The following is a 17,302-nucleotide window of genomic DNA, read 5'->3' as shown; positions in this document are numbered from 1 at the left end:
AAGGTTAAGAATTAAAATGATACATTTTTAAATAGGAGAACAAACCACAAGATTTTTCAATATTTCAGTAAAAATGAGCAAACATATCTTTGCCCTCGTGTTGTTCTAGCCATGTGAGGCCACCACATCATTTAAATAGTAATTAGAACTTAACGACATCCAAAAGTGATGACTCTTAACTAGGTCCGGGGCACTAGACTCTTTCTTCTCAGTGACTTTGTTTCAAAAATAAATATGGATATCATAATATAACAGTTGAGGACTGACATGAGAATCACTCAAAAGTATTTTAATTGTATTGTTAAATAGTTGTTCCCAAGGTTCCACTGAAACTGAACCATTGGCAAAGATTCATTAAACTGGTACAAATGGCTCTACTTCTGCTGGCATTTGCTCCACCTCCTGAACAGATAAATGTTCCTGTCTCTGGATTGTTTCAAAGTGAGGGGAAAATGAATAAAGCAATGAATAAAAAAAAATACAGTGTCTGAATTTTTAACTAGATTATTATTCATTGACTTTATTTTTCAGTAAATTTGACTACTTCATGGTGACTAAACATTTCTACATCCCTGGAGTCATTTTCTTATTTTCTGCCTTCTCAGCTAGCCCATGACAAGAATAAAAGAGTTTGTATTGGAATGTCCCCAGAACAATAAGCATTGTTGGAGCTGTTCGTAAACCCAGATGCTTCACTGAACTAAGTCAGATGTTTCTTCCCAGTGATGTGTCAGTGAAGTCACGATCCTTCTACCTTCTCATTAGTTCATGTTAAAGGGACTTCCTTATTTTGAAGTTATGTTAGTTGCTACTTAGCACTTCAGTTATTAGTGTTCATTTTGTAAATTTAAGTAAAATCAAAATATATTTGATAGCACGGTTAGATTTCTGAAAATGATAACTACATCTTGACAAAGGGCCATCCATGCCTATGTAAATGTGAAAACCATGGTCACCTGGATGATTTCAGTATAATTCTCTTACTTCTTTAAGTATACTTTTTTCTTTTCCAGTCTCCTTTATTCTTAATTTTTAATGGCAGATAAAGGCAGATTATAGTGATTTTAATTTCACTAAACATGTTAAAAATCTTTTCCAAAAGAGATATTCCTCCTATTTCCACTTTAATCAATTATTTATGTAAATGATTTTTAAATCTGCTATTTATCATTAGATTCTTGTTTAACAACTAAATGAAACTGATTTAGTGAAAGTCTTCTAATAACAAGAAGACACTAAAACATTCAACAAAAGATGTTTATAGAGTGCTTGTGGTCAGACTGAATACCTCCTGCAGAATGTCACTTCAGTTCAAGACCCTCAAAGGACAATTATGATTACAGCTCAAAATGTTCTCTTTCAGAGCAGCACCATTTTTTAACCCAGAAGGCAAGTGATTTGCCAAAATTACCCACTAATTTACTTCCTAGAGACACAGAAATCCTTCTTAAAAAATATATATATATATATATATATATATATAATTATTCAATTTTAGAAAATGTAATAATATCAGCAGTAGTTACCACATACTTTCAAAACTGCATAAACTTTTTTTCTTGGCCTTGGATCCCACTAGTCTTTCTAGATGCTAGAAGTAACTATTTAATTCTGTCTGGATATTATCATTCAGAGATTTTTATAGACTAGCACTTGCCAAAGTATCACTATCCATCTAGTTATAATCTCATATCACATATTCCACATCTCATTGAAAGTGTCTTAAAAGCTTCACAGAATGCAGGAAATTGTGGATAAACCACAGAGGTCATGTTTGGTCCATGACACCTTCTTTAGACGTTAGAAATCATTATGTCTGATACTTTCTTTTAGCACATTAGGTGATCGACAGGTGACCAAGGATATGTTTCCACAACTCCATTCGATAACATCATGTTGAGAAGGCTTATTTTTGTTTGTTTTCCTGTTTGTTTATTTGTTTGGTTTTTGGTAGCCTTCTTTACAACAGTGAGGGTCTGTACCATATCCTTTTGTTGCTATGGGTCATTTCTTTATTTGATGTAATAGGTTCCACTTGCAGCAGAAGGAAGACAGCACAAACTCAGCTATCTTCCTGGGAGTTATAGCAACTCAGACGAAACCTTCTCATCCTTTCTGATTCATAGAGGGAGGTAAAGGCTGTTTCAATCCCCCCTACCAGATTTGCCTTTTCTGGCTTATGTCCATATTCTGCCATTCTTATGTCTATCAGCTTACTTGCTCACCAAATTCCAGATGAGAGATCATCACCTTCCCACTATGTGAAGGGAAACACATGACCATTTGTAATGAAACGAATGGGCCTATAATCACTGTTGTTATTGCAAGCAAAAAAAAGTAAATGCAGAAGAAGTTAAATATTTTTTGTTGTTTCTTAAATTCAAATTTCATGGAGCCCTATGAGAAGGAATGCCTCAAGAGTATATTCAGCAAAAATTGGAGTATGTTCTAGATTCCACCTTAAGCAGCAATTGTCAGAGGAAAATCTGCCCAGTTAATGTTCTTTATTATTTTACTAAATTTAATAATTTGGTAAAATTATTAAATTATTTTTAATAATTTTAAAATTATTATTTTACAAAATAATAATTTTGGTAAATTATTTTACCAATATAATAATGCCATACACCTGAAAGAAAACCCTTGTGCACTGTTCAGTGGAAATGCTAACTGGGGCAGTCACTGTGGAAAACAGTATGGAATTTCCTGAGGAAACTAAAAACTAAAATTTCTGACCAAGCAATTCCACTTCTGGGAATATATCTGAAGGAACCCAAAACACTAATTTAAAAGAATATATACACCTTTTTGTTCATTGCAACACTATTTACAATATCCAAAATTTGGAAGCAGCCCAAGTGCCCATTAGTAGATTAGTGGATAAAAAAGCTGTGGTACATTTTCACAACAAAATACTACATGACTATGAAAAAAAAAGGAAATCTTACTTTTTGTAACAGCATGGATGGACTTGGAGAGTATTATGCTAAGTGAAATAAGCTAGTCAGAGAAAATGCCATATGATCTCACTTACATGTAGAATTTAATGAACAAAATAAACTAACAAATAACATAAAAACAGACGCATAGAGACAGACTAAGGACTGTCAGGTGGGAGAGGGTTGTGGGACTGGGTTAAAAAGATGAAGGGATTAAACAAAAAACAAAACAAAACACCTCCAAACCTCATAGACAGAAAATAGTAAAAAATTACCAGAGGGAAAAAGGAGGTGGGAGAGAGGTAAGAGAGGTAAACGAAGAGTGAATATTGATGGAAGGAAATGTGACTAAAGATGGTGAATACACAATACAATATACAGATAATGTATTGTAGAACTGTACCCCTAAAACCTACATAATTTCATTAACTGTCACCCCACTAAATTCAATTAAAAAGAATAATGCCATATACATATACTAGCCACAGAGTGAAGACCTTCAAAATTACATGTTATAAGAATTCTTTTGACCTTTCTTATAGCTGATATTTAAGTTGATAAGATTTTGGGTTTTATCTGAAATTTGACAGGGGTGAAGAATGCAAACCTGAAGTTGTCATTCTAAATACCACAGAAAATGATATTCATGACAATACAATATCTAGAGATTAACAGGACAATATTTTTGACATAGGGGGCAAGTTTGCAGTGATAGGCTAACTCCAGATAACATTGTTATTGTCATGGTATTTAGGAAGACTTAACCAATGGAATGAAGTGCTATAATGAGAGAAATGAGTCACATGGAATTATATATTCTGCTCAGAGAAAGCAATTTATGGTTAAGTGGGAAGTCTTCATACATGACTGGACATCAAACCGGTGACCATTGGGTTGGCAGACCGGCACTCAATCCACTGAGCCACACCAGCCAGGGCTAGTCTGGCAGTGTTTCTTGTTTTAAAATGACTCTATTTCATCTTTAACTCTAAGAAACAATTTAACTTGGTGTTGACAATTAATTTTCCTGGGTATTTAAAAATGTTATTTCACTTGATTCTTGTTTTCATTATTCCTGTTTTGTAGTCAGCTATCACTTTATTGTTGCCTATATTAATTTCTTTTTTCTTTTTATTGATTTATTGGAGTGACATTGCTTAATAAAATTATATAGGTTTCAGGTGCACAATTTTATAATACCTCATCTGTGTATTGTATCGTGTGTTTACCTCCCATGTCAAGTCTCCTTCCATCACCATATACTAATTTTTATTTACCTTAAGAGTTCTGCAGATTCATAACACTGTTTGGGTATAAACTTCATAGCATGAAATGGGTTTTATAATCTGAAGATTCTCAAATTCCTCAATTCTAGAAAATTATCACTCATTGTCATTAAAATATTACCTCCTTTATGTATAATCTCTCCTTCTGAAATTACTCTGCAAACAATGCTGGCATTCATACACATACATTTCTAATTTTGTTTTTATTTATTTTTAGTGTGTTTCTATTTTATTTGGAGATCTTTTCAAATTTATTTGTTTTTTCCAAGGTGTCCTATGTATTCATTCCTTTGTTTCATTTTATTTTTATTATATTTATCTTATGGTATCTTGATTAGTTAAACTGTGCTACATATGAGGCCTGTCCAGAAAGTATTTAGCTATGTAATATGAAAAAGATGCATTTATTGAAAGAGATACACGATACAAGAAACATTGCACATAGGACAATGATGCCTCAGTCCCCTTCAAAATAGGCATCATGGGACCTCACACAGTTCTGCCAGCATCCTTCCCACTGTTTTAAACACTCTACAAAATCCTTTGTTGGAATCACCATCAGCCGTCCCATTGCATTTTCCTGAATCTTGCTGTGGGTCTGAAATCTCTTCCCTTTCCAAAGTGATTTCAGGTTTAGGAAAAGCCAGAAATCACAGGGCGCCAAATCTAGGCTGTATGGGGTGCTGAATTCAACATTTTTAGGTGTTCTGCTTGTCGCAGGCCTTCCAGAACGTGAATCACTTTCAACAGATTCTCGACCGTCTTTGACACATTTGTGCCACACTTTCATTTGTGCTTCACTCATTGCATCATCCCCAAAAGCCTCATTAGTCATCTGAATAGTGTCCACAAAGGAATATAAATGCTTAATGCAAATTTAATGCAGATCTATGGCTCTACTCACTCAGTCATTTTGAATCTGATAGCCACACCATACATATGCTCACTCAATGGTATCTACCACCCCCACTGACTAGTATAGTGAAGTTGTCATTGTTCATGCATGTGTAGTCCAGTCCACTCTCCTTGGCTGCCATGTTAGGTGTCATGCAAACTGTTCTCATTATATTAACAATGGCCGGACTTTTCCAGACCGACCTCATATACACAATAGAATATTAGCAATAAGAAAGAATAAAGTCTTACTCTTTGTGACAGCATGGATGGACGTACAGGGTATAATGCTAAGTGAGTCAGAGAAAGGCAAACACCACATGATTTCACTTATATGTGGAATGTTCTAAATAAAATAAACAAACAATAGTGAAACAGACTCATAGACACATAGAGCCCACTGGTGGTGCTGAGGAGAGCGTGGGTTAGGGGACTGAGAGAAAGAGATGAAGGCATTAGGAACTACAAATTGAGCCTTGGAAAGCATGGCTCAGTTGGTTGAGCACCATCCTGCAAAGGGAAAAGTCACTGGTTTGATTCCCTCTCAGGGAACATGCCTGGGTTGCAGACAGTCTCAAATTGGAGTAACTAATCAATGTTTCTCTCTTACACATCAATGTTTTGCTCCCTCTCTTTTTCTATCCCTCCCTCTCTCCCAGAAAATAAATAAAATCTTTGTTTAAGAAAAATAAGTACAAATAGGCAGCTACAAAATAGTCATAGGAACATAAATAGAGGATAGGGAATAAGTCAATAATATTGTAATGACTATGTACGGTGCCAGGTGGGTACTGGAAGTACTGGGAGGGAATACTTTGTAAAATATAGGATTGTCTAATTACTATGTTATACACCAAAACAATATAAAGTATGACTGAAAGCTATAATAAAAACATAAAAATAAATAATTTAATCTGCTTTTAAAAAGAGACTCAGAATTATAGCTTTTTATCTAACATAGGACTGTATTTCTGTCTCACATAATAGGTCAGGCATAGAGCATAGGGAGCTCTGTTCACAGGGCGGTCAGGGACACAGCCTCCTTCCTGTCATTCTGTCACTGACTAGGGTAGCATTCTCGTTAGCATGATTGGCAGGGTCAATGCTGGCCCCTGGGCACCATACCTTTGTTCAAGATCATAGGAAGAGATAACAAGGTTCTGGAAAATAAGTAAATTCTTTTCAAAGAGGTGATATGGAAGATGCACAAAAGCACACACATTCATAACCTTTGTCACAAGGCCAGTAGCTACTTCCCCAACTAACACTTGTATGTGTGGCTCTTTTCTTCTCTGGCTGCTTGGATATTGGCCACCATCATAAGTGACATAGTAACTATCCAGACCAGGAAATTTGTGACCAACAGACTGCTTCAGCAGAAATAAATGGTCATTGATGCCCTTCAGCCTGGAAAGGCAACAGTGCCTAAGACAGAAATTTTGGAAAACCTTGCCAAAATGTATAAGAACATACCAGATATCATCTTTGTGTTTGGGTTCAGAAGTCATTTTGGTGGTGGTAAGACAACTGGCTGTGGTATGATTTATGATTCTTGGATTATATGAAGAAAAATGGACCCAAACATGGACTTGCAAGACATGACCTGTATGAGAAGACAAGACCTCAAAAAACTGAGAAAGAAATGCAAGAAAAGACTTAAGGAACTCAGGGAGACTGCAAAGGCCAATGTTGGTGCTGGCAAAAAGTGGGGTGGAGATCAGACCACAGAAGGAGTGAAGATTCTTCAGTGACTTTATCTTTGGTGATTGTGCAGATTTTTCATATGAGCATTAATAAGCTAAGAACTTTGATGTGTAAAAAATAAGTAAATAAAGTGTGTATGTGTGTGACTTTCATTAGCTAAAGGAGAGGATAAAGAAGGTGAAGAGAGGTGATTGGCAGAGCCATCATATGTACAGAATGCTAATTGCCTCAAGTTCCTAGGCTGTTTGTTCGTTTGTTTTGGGGATTAGCTTAATTTTCCTCTCCTGTATCATTTCATTATGTGACAACTATTCTTATGTATGTTCCTCTTTAACAAAACTATGTCTCTGTCTGTGGAGGTCTCTGGCACCTGCTGTTCTAAAAGTGTCTCTGAGAGTGGTAAGGTTCTGCTACTACAAGGTCCCAGAGAAGTGACACTTCCATTCTAAACTTGCAAACTTAGGGTGCTAGTGCCTTGAGTGGATGTTGTTTCCTTCTCTGGGCTCCAGAAAAAGGCAAGAACACTGCTGCTACCCTGGACTAAGGAGTACAGCTTTTCTATCCTTTTATTAACTAGATGAAGTTACAACTCATTTTACAAGGAAAGACAATTATGCTTTGATAATACATGTAAACTAGTACCTGTCCCCGGAAAACCACTACGAAGTATGGTTAACTTCAGGCCCCTTAAAGCCCAGATGTATAAAAATTTTTAGTTCTAACTGCCAGAATCACATATTCCCAAGTATTTAAAAAGTGTATCTGAAGGGCGGGTATAACTTCTGAGGGTGGAAGTGCATGGAGCTGTGTGCATAAAGCATATGAGCAATGTCTATGACTAGCGTCAGGTTGTCTGGCTGTGGGAAAGCCAGGTGTCTCAGTGGCACCCAGGGAGTGCCCTGAGGGACACATTCTTCAAAAACTCTGTGCTTCCTGGAACTCATACCTGTATTTTTTAGTACCATATTAATTCCATCAATTATAAAACATTTCTATATTTTCTCACTGAAACTTCTAGGTTTTAATAAATACAGAATTTGTTTTATTTTTCATAAAACTCGAAAGTAACACAAACTGTAAAGGTGGTCACTAAAGAGACTCTGCAAGAAGATGATGGGGATCTTGATGATGTGAGTGATCGAAGAAGATGAAATGAGCAGGAGGTCAAGGATGACCCCAGTGGTCAGAGATACAAAGATTTGGAAAAATAGTGCATTCTTTTCTGTAGGATATTACCCTGAATGCTGGCCTCAATGTTAAAAGAAAATGAGAAAAACAATTTTCAAAGAATTCAAGTGATGGCCTACAAATCCCCTATCTCACATTCCCTTGATTCTAAGGTACAGTTAATGTAAACTAAGTCATAGACATAATAACTTATAAACAATAATAAATGACAGTGATATGCATTATTTTTATAAGTAATAGATTGCACTTTGAACTTTTGTCTGCAAAAATATTCTTGTAATCTCTCTTGAATAAGAATAAATCCTGAGCTCTGGCTGGTGTAGCTCAGTGGATTGACCACAGGCCTGGGAACCAAAGGATTGCAGTTTGATTCCCAGTCAGGACACATGCCTGAGTTGCAGGCCAGTTCCCAGCAGGGGACGCACGAGAGGCAATCATACATTGACATTTCTCTCCCGCTCTTCTTTCCTTTCCCTCTAATGATAAATAAATAAAATCTTTAAAAAAAAGAATAAATCCTGATAATCTGATGATATGTTCTTGTCTTTGTAAAAGAAATAGTGATAAAAAGTCTACGAATAGGCAGTTTCTACTCCACTTTCCTCTAGACCTCAAGTCAGTTGTCACACAGACATGTTCACTCATCTTCTTTCCAAAGAAGATGTTTGACTCACGAAGTAATAGGAGTCCCCGCTCCTTTTCTTCTAGGTAGTATGCACCACAATCCAGCCTAACAACCCTATCGGCACTGAGAAGGTGAGTGTATGTGGGTGCAGGTGTGAGTGTGAGTGTGTGTACAAGGTATCTCTGAGTACACGATCTGGATTTGTATGTGTGTGCACTAACGTAACAAACAGAGTCAATGCTGAGATGTATTGGGTGCTTTCTTAATGGTGCAGGAAATTGAATGCTTCCAGGGCACTGCTTGGTGACATAGCTGTGCAGTTGAGAGGTGGTACATTGGCCACTACTGACTATTTAAAGTGTAAGCATGTTTGGCCTGGATTTGAATATTATCCTGGGAATATGCATGAGGCTGATAATAAGTGACAGTGGGTTTGCAGGGACAGAAGGAATATGTACAAGAGAGAAACTCTAAGAGACAGACTGTTTAAAAAGATAACATATCTGAGAGACTGTGAGAGTGACAGTCACAGCACGTTGACGAGAACTAGAGTATGAAGAACAGGCTGCAGAGAACATTCAGGCTGCAGGTGTCGGAGATGAGTGCACGTGGGAAATGGCAGCACAAGTGGGGAGCAAACAGTACGTGAAAAAAGGTGAGGAAAGGAAAATAGGAATGTTTTGACATTAGGAGAAGATAGGACCCAGACAAAATATGCAACTTTAGGAAATTCAGTTATATAACCATGACTCTTCAGACACAAAAATATATAAACAAAATAATCATTTGTTTTTCGTGATAAGAGTGATTAAGTTAAATTGTATGGGAAATTTTCAGAAAACATCATTTTAAAAGCGGCAAATGCATAAAAACAAAAAGAATCTACAGTATCTTACTGTATATATTCATTTTCAGTCACCCAGAAGAAAGGGAAGGTATGGTGGAAGCCAAAAAAACTTCATTTTTTTCCAGCGTTTACACATATACACAGCAGAAGCATTTGGTTTGGCAAAGCAGCATTCTGCCTTAGCTTTCCAGTGTGAAAGGGATTTGCCGCCACCCTTCCAGTGGCCGAGGAAATAGCCCTCCATGTGAGCTTAACATCTTTTCTCACTGCTCATCAAAATGGTCTCCACATCCATGTTGAATGCAGCCCTACTGTGTGTTTTCTTTTCTCTATGTTCATCATTTCTTCCACTCTTCGAGATTAAGGTCCATGTCTTATTTACCATTATATCTTCAGAGGCAAAGAATTAACAAAGAGAAGAAGATGGAAATCCCATTTTAGGTCTTGGGACTGAAGGTTTTTGCCTTGGACTGTGAGATAGATTTGCCCAGGAAGCAATGGCCACACATTAGATATCCTGGATACAAAATCGTCATTCCTGGATGTCCGTACACGTCTGCTCTGTTACCGGTGTGTCAGACAACTGTTTACTCTGTAGACCAAGCCTCTGTTCACAAATACGCCAAACGTGGGAGGCTTTCCCCCTTCATAATTTCAGAGATTGTAGTACAACAATATTCAGTCTTTAATCTTACAGAATTTATAAACAAAGCTGTTTACAATGAAAATTGAGTAAAGCTAAGAGTGAAATGAACTCTTTTGTTTTTGGGAATTTTATTTATTTATTTTTAGAGAGAGGGGAAGGGAAGAATGAGAGAGAGAGAAACATCAGTGTGTGATTGCCTCTCATGTGCCCCCTCCTGGGGTCCTGGCCCACAGTCCAGGCATGTGCCCTGACTGGGAAATGAACCGGTGACCCTTTGGCTGGCATGCCAGCACTCAATCCACTGGGTCACACAAACCAGGGCAAGACATAAACTCTTGATTTTTTTTCTCATGATTTTTACATGTAGGTAAAGGGAAATATATGTCAATGAATTATTAACTTAGAACTACTCTGAAATATTATATATTCATATATTCAACAAATTATTTTTGACAGCATATTATGTGCCAGGTAACCTTTGAGGAGGTTTTGGTATACAGCTGTGAAAAGAATAAGTTGCTCCTCTATAAAGAAAGAAAAATGATAGACATTTAGCAGACTATTATATTTTTTGTTTAAATCAAGAAATACTGTTTTTCAAGTTCTATCATTACAGACTATAAATTTTATTTTTAATATATAACAGAAATAAGTGCTTTCAACCATTTTCACTTGTTGCAAATAGCATGATCAACTAACAGAATTTTTAGAGAGATCATGACTTTTAAATGACATTGTATAAAAGGTGCACATCAAGAGGTTTAGAGAGACCCAGGAGATAGGAAGCTAGGTCACTAGGCTCCTTTGATATGAGGGAAGCACCGAAACCATCAAGACCTTTCTCATTATACAGCATAATATCTCAGGTTGAACCACTGCTAAAACAATTACAGATTACTAAGAAGAAAAAAGCAAGATAAGAAAAATAATTTGGTGATAGCTATAAGCTTTGCAGAGTAATTATCATATTTAAAATATAATCTCCTAAAGCAAATAGCTACTAAAATCATCTTTGGTATCTCAGAATCAAATCTCATCTCAATTTTAAATTGATATATAGTGCACTGACTGCACAATGGATTTGCTTGTGCCAGGTGATGTAGCTATTCCTGGGCTGTGCACTAAATAATGTGTTAATCAGTTTCATATGGATGCCACTACTTTTCCTCCTTTCATCAGTTTCCTGCTTGGTATCACTTCTCTAAGTTTATACTGGAATGTGGTCATGTCAGCAACATTTAATGGCACAAAGAGTTGGTTCCATTATTTAAATTATATGTGTCCCTTTTTAAAAACAAGTGAGTTCTTATGCAAATATTATTTGCCTTTAAGACTTTATCTTTTCCTTTTGTCTTTTTTTCTTTTTCTTTGCTTTCTCTTTCACTCTCACTCTCCTTCTTTCTACTCTCTTCCTTTCCTTCTTGACTTCTTTTTCTCACTTTTCCTGTTCTTTTCCTTTTTAAAAAAAATTAGCATCCTCAGTATTATTCTCATTAACCACTGTCACTCTATCTTTATTATCTGACCTATGGTTCAGATCTATCATAACAGGCCTCAGTTGATTCTGTGCCCTTACTTTGTCTACTGCTGTGTTATACAGCTTCTCCATGTGTGTACATAATAATTTTCACTTTAATTTTTTTGCTCTGTTTACTGCAGGAAGCAAACTATCTTTTATGCCCTCACCATTCTCTGCCACAAATAAAATATTAGCCCCCAGAGAAAAGAACTAACATATGCAGGCAGAGACTTAATTTCAGAAGTATGCATGTCATTAGCGATAGAAGAAAAAATACAATGTCAATAAATAACATCTTCTAGACTATCTTCCCTCTCCTCTATGTATAGCAGAAGACAGTCAAGGACAATACATTCTGAAAGGAACCAAGTGAGAAAGAAAAAAAATTAGAAAAGAAATGCTGGAAAATTTTTTTCGCTCATTTTTCTTTCTTGAACAATAACTAAGCTTTTTTGTTCTAAAGCTCTTGCAACCACCCCAAGTAAATAGATCATGGAGGACATCCCCTTATAACACCTTTGGCCTTTGAATTTTAAGATTAACTCCATTAAAGGTTTAAGCTCCTATAGCAGGATGAGGGTAAGAAGAAAGGCTGGTGACTTAATTGAAAGGGGGGAGTGGTCAGCCCCAGGATAAAATTCCTCAGACTGATGGTGAGAGGACAAGACAAATCCGAGGCTGAAACAAACATCCCATAACTCTGCCACTGGCAGCAATTTAGACATTACCACAAAATGCCTCAGCGATGAGGCCTCTGTGCATGAACATGGAAGCAGGTTATAAAGAACATAACCTGAGGGGCATTTGTGAATATGCAACTGAAAAGCACAGTGTCCAACAGATGGAAAACATTCTCAAATGGCAAAAGCAGTACTGGCGATTACAGCAACCAGTTAACTGTAAATACTAGGCTCGTCTAGTCTGAGTGAGAACCTAAAATTCCACACAGTTTGTGACAGGAAGAAAATGCCCTCCTTCCCAGTAATTGCCTGTGTCAAGATTCCTGGTAACTGTATACATACCACTTCACATGGCATAGGGCAATTAAGGTTCCAGATAGAATTAAAAGCTGTTAATGACTTGAACTGAAAATAAGATTATCCTGGTGGACTCATTGTAATCACAAGGCTTCTTAAAAGTAGACAAGGTAGGCAGAATAGATCAGGGTGATGGGATGTGAAAAGAAATCAACCTGCCATTAGTTTACGAATGGAGAAGGCCCACGAGTCAAGAAATGCCAGCAGTCTCCAGATGCTGGAAAGGCAAGGAAACAGATGTTCCCCTACAACCTCAAAAGGGATATAGCCCTGTCAACACCTTGACCTTGAACCCACGAATCTGTGGCGGGCATTTGAGCTACACAATTGTAGGTAAATTTTTGTTGTTTGAAGCTACTTGGTTTATTGTAATTTGTTGTAGCACAAATAGAAAACAAATACCTCAAAGAGAAAAAGAAAGTAGGGGAGAAACTGAAAATTTAATATTAGTGTTCACCATCACATCTGATTCATAAAAATAGGAGAAGAAATATTACGTATATGCAAGTATTATGTTGCCAGCTCACAGCTATTTCATAAATTCTAGCAAAAATAGTCATCACTCCTATGTAAAAACCTTACCCAATGTTGAATCACACAAATATTACTCCATAGGATCATCACCTCAAATGTTTATATTAAACATGTGTAGATCTAACAAAGAGAAAAATTGTCTACAGCAAACTCAATGTTTTGGGCACGTGTCCTGCAAAAAATTGCAATGGAAGGTTAAACCTCCAGATGCTCAGACCCTTCCTGTTGGAGCTTAGAGCCCTGGACAGGGCTCAGCCTGACTCAGCTCACCAAGGTCAGCTTCCTGACTGCCCTCAGTCAAGTCTGAAAGCCACCCTGGGGAGCCGTTTTGTTGCTCAACTATCAACTGCAGAGAGCTGAGCAATATCTAGCAAAAATGCTACTTAAGGAGAAGATTTGGTTCTAGAGAGCGGCTGTTACTTGGACAGGAGCTACAGAAATCCTGTGTTTATATTGGAGATCAAATTCTCAGCAAGTAAAGCTTTTAGTTACCACCCTCCTAAATGTAAAAGTGAAATACTCTGTACTTTCCCACAATATGTTTTTCGATCCTGTCAGGTTCTGCCTAAAATACAGCCTAGTGACTGAAGTTAAACTATATCCAGGTGCTCGCACTGGCATAGGACTAAAGGTAATAAAGGCCTGCTTGGAGCAGGGCCGCTCAGCAGCAGACCCTGGCACCTGCGGCTTTATATACAACATTGCACATCCCATAAGCATGAGCCAGAAGTGAGAGAAATATTTGCTTATGTCTGAGTGCATCTGCCCATAAACTGATACTTAGAAGAAAAAAAAAAATCTCTGTGAGTAGGGATAAAATGACTGTGATATAATTCTATTATATACATGATGGAATATTTATCGCACATTATATACAATTTCTCTCGTTTCACTTTTATATGAAAAAAGTAACATTTACCTTACCAAAATCCATTTTGTGTTTCACTTTCATGAAATTTGGGGCCTTGTAGAATCACTTCTTTAAGAGCAGAGAAGGGCCGCTCAATATCACTCCGCTGATCCTTTCCCGCACAACACAATTGAATTATTTTTTTTCAAAAGTGGAGAAAGAGAGCCCATAGAAATGTTTTTCTTTGCAAGAAGGAAATGGAAGTGGTCCTCTTTTGGGAAAAAAAACTAATATTGTTAACCCCTCTCATATAAGAAGACAAACACTCTGCTCTTTCAAGAGAATGCTAGATAACGGCTAACATGTAGGTATACATTCTATACTATTTATGAGTCCACACAGACCTTGTGGCCAATTTCAATTACATGCAAGGAGGGTCTAATCTTGCAGACTGTTAACTCAGCAGAATTCCTAAGCAGCCTCAGGGACTCACCAGTCTGTACATTCCTCACATCAAAGCTTGCATCAACATAACAGTTATTACCCTGTACCAATGGGGGCAATTGCTCCTTATTTGCAAATTTTCTTTCAGGTGACTAGGGAATGAAACATCTGTTAACACATTCACAAAAAATATATATGTTTATGTATATATAATAGAAATCACTCAGTATGGAATTGCTATTTAGAGATATATTATTCAGTGAGGATGGGTTAGCCTTCAAGAAACAATTGAATTAAATGTTTATTAGTTACCTTTTTATTAGTGCAATTAGATAAACATGAAATCTGTAAAGATCTGAACATATACTATATTACCAGTTATACTACAAAGCCCCAAACCAGTGAATTATTGCACAAAGTAACTCAATGCGTGAAAGATTGTATATCGTTTCACAGGAAATTGATCTTTAGTTAATGTTACAACCAAAGGCTAGAATACCTTTTTAGGCACATGGATAAGCAATGATTCTTCTTAGTATATATTTTTCATTATTCAATGTTAGTAGAAAACACTATTACATTTCAGTTTATATATTGCTAAGTTTGGAATAAGGATACATAAAAATTATTTAAAATTAAAAGAATACATTTAACAATGAGTAAAAAACAGATATTTAGACTACGAAGGAAAATGATCCAGGGGAATTATTTGTTTCTTTTGTCCAGACAGATCTTGCATGAAATAAATATGGGAAAATACCTAACAAATATATATCTTTAAAGTCTTTATTTTTAAAGCAGTTAGGTTCACAGCAAAATTGAGAAGATGGTAAATATTCTGATAATAATTATGGGTATATAAAAGAAACAAACAAGTAAACAAATACAATAATGCTTTCCCAAATATGGTTTCCCACATCTAGAAATCAAATCTACTTGGACTCATCAATATATATATTTTTGGCGCACAAAGTAGTTTTAGTTTCAATATATGAAAAATATTTGACTCATCACATTAATTTACTGAGGATTTAATATAGCCTATTGAAAAATTACATTGTGTTTATGTGTCTAGTAGATTTGTTCTCACTACCACACAGACATCAAGAAGGGACATGCATGGTTAGAAGGAGTCCTGGTGTTTATATTTAGTGTGGAAGGACTGTGATCATCATGGAGATAACCTCAACAGAAAGGCCTTCCTTGTGTGAGTCAGACCAGAGCTCTGAACCAGGAGACTTCACTACTACATCAGCAAGGGGGAAGGGTCAGCACGAAAAAATATTCTTCATCTACAATTGGAATTCTAGGGACCTCCTTTCAAAGTTTCTAAGTACCCTCCCTGTCCAGCATCCAGTCTGTGATTTGAAAGACAGAATATAATGTACTTTCAATCTGGGTAGGTTAGTTCTGTGTCTTATTATTTCCATTTTTTGGAGAATTCTGACTAACACACCTCCATGTGACTTTATTTTGTGCTTCATCCCTGTTGATATACAGGGAAAAAGAGAGAGTTCTGATCAGGGAGCAGAGAAACTTGGTGCTACAGGAGAACTCTTTTTTTTTTTTTCTAAGATTTTATTTATTTATCTTCAGAGGGGAAGGGAAGGAGAGAGGGATCCAACCCTAGTACACCGCGGCAGGAGAACTCTTGATTGGGTCTTGAGATGGAAGGAGAGCATCTCTGTAGGGTTCACAGCTGTCATGAGGAAACTGAGTCTAGCCCAGGTATGGGTATTTATTAGACCATCTTGCCAAGTTTATTAAATATGGGTTTAAAACTCTTCTAAAAGATTATTGGAATAATAGGATACTGTTAAATATTAATGTAATTGAAAGATATATTAACTATATGGACAGAGTATTAAATAGAATCAGAACAAATAAACACTTAAAATCTCTACTCCATTCTTCTTTTCTTTGATAATGATACATTTTTACTTTAAATCAGTTAGAATTTTCTCCATGTAGAATAATTTATCCTGCTAGCTGAAATGGATAAAATATGTATTTTCTAGTGTTGATGAGGTTTAATGACCTTTCAAGAGGAATCTGTTTTTACCCTACTTTTTAATATACGTATGTGTATATATAGATATAGATACAGATATATACATAAACACACACACAATTTAGGCAATTTAAAATCTAATGTCAGATTTAAAATATTAGATACTAAAATTCATTATTAATTCATGACATCATCCAAATTTATTTATTGTCAGAGGTAAACTTCATGGAATATTAAAAATAAGAAGATACTTGTGAAGGAAAAATTGCAAATGACAGCTAAACTATTCACTGAGGGTGTAGATTATTTGTAGTAAGATAAAAGAAAATTGGGAAAGGGTGAGAGATGGTCTAATAATGGCTATGTGCTCCTGTATTAAATGTGAATGTGATATATTTGATTTATCCAGGAGACATAGGCTTAAAACATAAGGGAGAGGCTTATTTTTTAAGATACTTTATCAAGGCCAAATGGAGCTTCTTTACATGAAACCATCACTCTAAATTGATGGAAGTTTCTTCTTCTGGTGAACATCCACCACTGTTTTTTATTTGTTTGTTTAGTTTTGTTTTTGCATGCTATCAAATTTATTTCCCTCCCTTCCTTCCTTTCCTTTTTTCTTTTCTTTTCCTTTCTTTCTTTCTTTCTTTCTTTCTTTCTTTCTTTCTTTCTTTCTTTCTTTCTTTCTTTCTTTCTTTCTTTCTTTCTTTCTTTCTTTCTTTCTTTTTCTTTCTTTCTTTCTTTCTTTCTTTCTTTCTTTCTTTCTTTCTTTCTTTCT

At 36.1% G+C, this 17,302-nt stretch overlaps 1 pseudogene; it reads left to right on the top strand.

The window, feature by feature from the left end:
• The first annotated feature begins 5,384 nt into the window (after window positions 1-5,384).
• Window positions 5,385-6,870, top strand: LOC119051876 (40S ribosomal protein S24-like; annotated as a pseudogene).
• Window positions 6,871-17,302: the final 10,432 nt, after the last annotated feature.

Source organism: Artibeus jamaicensis, unplaced genomic scaffold, assembly GCF_021234435.1.
Source record: "Artibeus jamaicensis isolate MK-2021 breed Jamaican fruit bat unplaced genomic scaffold, CSHL_Jam_final scaffold_286, whole genome shotgun sequence".
Taxonomy (NCBI): Eukaryota; Metazoa; Chordata; class Mammalia; order Chiroptera; family Phyllostomidae; genus Artibeus; species Artibeus jamaicensis.
Note: the sequence above shows the minus strand (reverse complement) of the source record. Positions and strands in the feature narration are given on the sequence as shown.